Genomic DNA, 5,798 nt, shown 5'->3' on the forward strand with positions numbered 1-5,798 from the left:
CACCGCTCTGCCATCCCTGCGCCTGCACAACCACGGGAATCTCAGCAGATCAGGGCTGGTCAGGAGCTCTCGCTGCTCCTGCGTGAGAGGTTAAGCTCAGCCAACAGCTCAGAGCTGAGGGAGACGTACTTCAGTTTTACCACAGGCAGCATCAAGTTCAGGTACAGTTTTCACCACAGCACATTTTAGGACCACTAGACTGAAAAAAATAATCAGGTTTCTCACTGCATGAATTGGTTGAAAGTAGGTCATCAGTGGGGGTATAAACAGCCACCTTTCACAGCTCCAAGCTCACAGCTCCAAGCAGCAGACAGGTACTTGTCAAACACCAGAACTAAATTAACTAGATGAAAGCAAGGTACAGATACTCATTTGAACACTACTACTTAATTATTTAACACTCTTGATCAGTTATGGGGAGATTCACTGCAATTCAGACAGATGGCTTAAAAAGTAATGATTTACTTTGCCCAAAATAGCTACCTGGCAAAAACCCCCTGCTTCTGCTGCCTGCTGCCTCTCTTGTGATTCAGACTAGTTTTTCCTTTGCACCTCTCCCAAGGTAATTTCAAAATGCTAGAGTTGGACACCATCCTATCCTCTTTCCCAGCACAGAGTCTGCAAGGACAGCCACGAGACCACTCTGTGGCTGGAGCCAGCAGTCAGAGGAGAGCAGCACAGGTCACCTCGTCCCACAGCGCTGCCCCGAGCCCCCTCCAAGGGGCTGTTCAGAGCAGCTTTTTCCTGACAGGTCAGTACAGACAGTGCTTTTCTGTCATTCATTCCTCCACTGTCTGGCATTGAACAGTAAAATACCAGGACAGGTCCGATGTTACTTGTACCCTGATATTTCTAAAAATCAGCATCCAACCTTCTAAGCACTTTGCTGCCGTGACTGAAGCATCCCCAGCGAGTGCACTGCAGGAGGGCTGGCAGAGAGCACAGGCCTTCGGGAGGATCCTGCCCATTGCCAGGGAGCTTCTAGTTCTTGCTTTTTGTAAACGTCATATCACAGCTCTTAAGTACTAGGAAAACAACACCACCTTGTAAGGCTTAAATACCTACCTAGCACTACCAGATGTAACCATACATTTACCAAACGATTCTCACAGCTATAAAAATTTCAAACATGCATGGAATAAAACTAAACCATGATTAGCACCCCACTGAAAACAAACTACCACAGCTATGTCCTGTTCCTGCAATGAACCTAGGGTTCACACTATGATAACTAAAAGTTATAGCATATATGGCCAACACACTCATTAAATACTGAATGTTAAAAAATGCAGCTAGGAATCATGCTGGCAGTTAGTAAGCTTTGCCATTATCACTCTGGGCTGAAGCTGTGCCCAGATGCACACACAGATCTTGGCTCAGAACTGCTGATTTTCTGCTAAAAGTCTATTTTCACCCAATAATATGTGCTTCACTAATACAAAGAAATGGGGCACACACATTCAAAAAAGGAACAGTCAGACACAACTACACACAAGTAGTCTTAAAATAAGCTAACTCCCTTTGTGCCCAATTTGCTTAGATCAGCAGCACAGTATGCTCTTATGAGTATCTAGTATCAATAGTAAATGCTGTAGGAAACTAAACAACACAGTAGGAATGAGATGGACTGGTCTGTATGCACTAGACCTGCTAACAGAGGAAGAAGTCAGGATAGCCTTGAACTATGGAAGTCAGTCACACTTCAGAGACATCCAGGCTGCGACAAGAGAAAATCTACAAGGCTTGCGCTACTTGCTAGAGGAAATGGGTTCACCCATTCGTTTCTAGTCTCTCAGAACTCACACTGACAAACTCTATGTACGAGGGGGAACACTGTCTCTCAGTTAAAAAGGAGGATCTCAATAAATGCAGGCACATCCAGAAAATAAACACTATGACACCTTCACGGGCGACTGCTCATTCGACACCCGTTAATTTAGGACCACTTGTGTAACTGCATGCTAGCAAATGCTTTCAAATGCTTTTACACTTTTGCAGTTTTAATTTTAAATTGAAGGTAAAGTAACAGCTGACTTTTCTCCATTCTAACACTCCCATTTTCCATCTTTGCTCACAGATATTAAGAATTCCAAAAGACAGGTTTCGGGAAGGAATTTCTGGGACAGCTTAGAAATACAGCAGTATGTCCTCCACTGTGCTAAAGATAGGAAAAAATGAAAAAAATAATTAACTTTTTAAAATCTGTATCCTGAGTATCTTAAAAGCAAGAAGCAGCATGGCTTTTCCATTGCTCAGGACAAAGCAATTACTGTACTCGGTTATACCTGATTGGTGCAGAGCTACAGAGTAAAATTCTCACTGCATTCTTCAAGAACAGGGTAGAAAAGTAATTTCAGCAAAATCTATGCACATCAAAGGTGATGCTGAAAGAAAAGACTAATGGCTCACATAAGACCTCTACTTTAAATCAAGGCTGAAGAATTTTTTCCACACATGCTCCCCCAAACAGGCCACTTCCTCCAGTGACTTTACAAGAATCAGCTGCCACCCCAGGCCTCGGTCACACAAGAGAAAACACATCTACCACGTAATCAACAATTCTGTGCTGCAGGCATGCATGCACTGAGAAGACAGATGGGGTTTCAGTGTTCAAGGAGGTGTTCTTCCCCTGGTATACAGATGGTCAATTCAAGCTCCAAATCAAAACATCGTGACTTTGTTCAAACCAAATGCAATAACCAGAGAAAACAGGCTACAAATGAAAGAACAAGGGCAGTTGCCTGGGGAGCTGGGAGGTTTGTTATAGTCCAGCCTCTCTGAGTCACCTCGGGAACATACAGAGGACAGACCCTAAAGCTGGTGCAACCTCAACACCTGTGTGCTGGCTGGAAAGGAGTGTTCTGCCACACCACAGCTTCTACTGCCACACCGGAGGAGCTCAGCTGCACTTGCCCCAAAGTTCAGGCATCTTCCCAAAACTAGAATTGCCATTCCCAGCTCTACACCTTTTAGACTCATAAGTTCTCATGATTGCCAGAAGTCCCTCTCTTCTGATTTTATTTCTGCTGCCTTCTGCATACCTCCACCTTCCTCCTGTACCCCATCCTATGAGTAATCCCACTGCACTTGTATTCTTCAGTGTTTCCAAATCTACTTCCACTTCTCCCTCGGCTCTTCTCCAGCTCCCACTGCAGACTCTCCCATTAGAGACCCAGTCCCACCTCAGTGGCTCTCTTTACCCACTCCATTCCACCCTCTCCCCGAACCAGGCCACCTTCTTGAGCAGGGTTTTGTTTTCCTTCTCCAGAAGGCTGAAGTAAAGGGCTGTCCAATTTAGCAGACTTGATTCTTACTCTCCCCTTTACTAGGTGAGATATGCACATGGGAAACTACAGATGTGCATTCATGAGAGCTGAACCAACCCGGAGCACACAAAGCTTAACTTCAGCAGCACACTATGGAGCAGGCCAACAACCAGAGGGTTATAGCATAAGCTTGCTGATAGTCTTGGACACTTTTTTTTTTTTTTTTTTTTTTTTTGCAGGTAAATTCCCTTCATCGGTCAACTTGTTTGACCTGTGAATAGCATCAAAGGAATGCTGTGCTGTTTGTAATGGAAAAAAAAAGAGACACCTCTTAAAAGAGAGAAAAGACAGGCAGCCTGAACAAATTAGACTTGGAAAGAATGAAGGACTCCCTAGATGTCTTGATGGTCACTGGTTATTATAGTAATACAGTAACAACCAGTTACAGAAAGGGTGGTGCTGGACTAGGTCCTTGCAATGGAGATCTTACAGCCCAGGTTTTGAAAATATACCTACAGTAGTACTCATCTAAAAGCGAGACAAAACCACTGCTGACAAATAGTGCATTATCACTGAAAGCATAGACACACACAGTACAATGCTTCTTAGACGGCAGGAGACAGTGAGACACAGGAGATGCTACAAAATCCTCCGTCACTTGTGACCGCAGCCTAGTGCTCAGCTAAATATCCAGTTAGCTCAGACAAGGCAGCAACACATTCACGGAATCACTGAATCACAGAATGTTGGGGATTGGAAGGGACCTCGAAAGATCATCTAGTCCAATCCGCAGCTGCTGCAGAGGATAGAGCTCAGGATGGGCTGCAAAACCGAGCAAGGAAACAGGGCAAGTTCTGCAGCAAGACTTTTGTTCACCATCCATGCCACATTCTCTCCAAACCAAGGACCCCGCACTTGTCAGGATCAACAAGATGTTACAACCCTTGGGGGAATTTTGGGGTGCACAGACCCCAAGAAACTTAATTTTTTAAATGCCCCATCATGTTCACAGGCCCCATAGCCACAGCTAAGGCTGGAGCCACAGCTTGTGATCCAAGTAATAAATAGCAGTTGTAGTTGAGCTTCAGCACCTTATCAGATAGTACATACAGGACATGTACATAAGAAATTCACTGAATGCACCTAGTTTATTGTCAGCAAAGTGCCCTGCTCACAGAGTCTGCAGAAAGGTATTCTCATGGCATGAAAATGGTCCTTCTTCCTACAGCAGGGAGTCTCTGGGAGCCATTTGGGAACTTTATTTCGGCACACCAGCACTACTGGCATTTACTACTAAGTTCTATTATCAACACTCCACACAAAAGATTCTGAAGTCCAAGCAAGATGCTTTTTTTCCTCACTGCCTTTCTACACTTGGCCTGATTTTTATAAGTGCTAAAGGAAAAATTGAATAAAATAAAGCAGTAGAAGAGCTAGGTAATCCAGCAGCTTCTCTAAATAAATTATTTAACAATTTGTTTTGCACTTCAGCACACACATATCTTGCTTTGACTTAAAAAAATCAAGTTCTTAAATAGTCAAGTAAACAGGAAAAAAGCTCAGTCAAGGCTACAATTAAAGACATTTGGACTATCTTGTAAATATATTGCTTGCCAATGGCTTTAAGTCAAACTACAGCAGTATTTTAAACTCCCATGGAAAGTATGCCTGCATTAAAACTCAGTACAAGAAACTTAAACATCCTGACAGCATGTGACCGTGCATGAGATCACTGTGAAAAGCTGCAGCATTTTCTTCAGCTCTTTACTTTCATTTCCTGGGAAGTTTGAAACCATAATCAGCAGCTTATACCCAAAGTCTAGATGTCAAGGCAGCACAGACTGGAGTAAGTCCAGGAGCTGCATTAGCTCACAAAATGCATTAAAATAACAAAACCCTGTCCAAGGAGATCTGCGGCACTAGAATGCCATTTAATGAAGACGGAACAAAACTAGAGGATTGCTCCTAGAAAGGACACTATATAGGGATTTCACTTGGAAAGCATGATTCAATTTTTATAGTCAAATTCTACTTTCTTCCCTCACGGGTATATGCTTGTGTATGTGTGTGAAAGTATTCTATTAAACAGTTTGGCATATGTATGTTCTCAACTAGTTGCTTTTTTGGGAGCTTTTTGTTTGCCAAGAATTATCTGTATTTCTTGCAAGTCATTATGAGGAACAGTGTAAGAGCATCCAGTTTCTGGTATTTCAGGGGTCTGAGGGTGTGTAAAAACCATCTGCATATAAACTGCATTGTAGAAAGGGTTCACAGGAAAAAAAAATTGTTTGGTTGGGGTTTTTTTTTAAAGGGTTTTTTTTTCATGTATTGACTATAGAAAAATTTTCTGTTGGAATGACCACACAACTCGTGATTGAAAGAGTCTTATTCACTTACCCTGTCTTTTTTTTCCTGTAATTGGGAAGCAAAGAGAAGCAGAATGCAGGCAGCTTGGTAAGTAACCTTAAAAAATGATTTCCAAACATAGAATGGCAGGGAAGAGAAAGGAGGAGACTAAGGGATGCCAAGGTG

This window comes from Antrostomus carolinensis, unplaced genomic scaffold, assembly GCF_000700745.2.
Source record: "Antrostomus carolinensis isolate BGI_N321 unplaced genomic scaffold, ASM70074v2 scaffold28404, whole genome shotgun sequence".
Classification (NCBI taxonomy): Eukaryota; Metazoa; Chordata; class Aves; order Caprimulgiformes; family Caprimulgidae; genus Antrostomus; species Antrostomus carolinensis.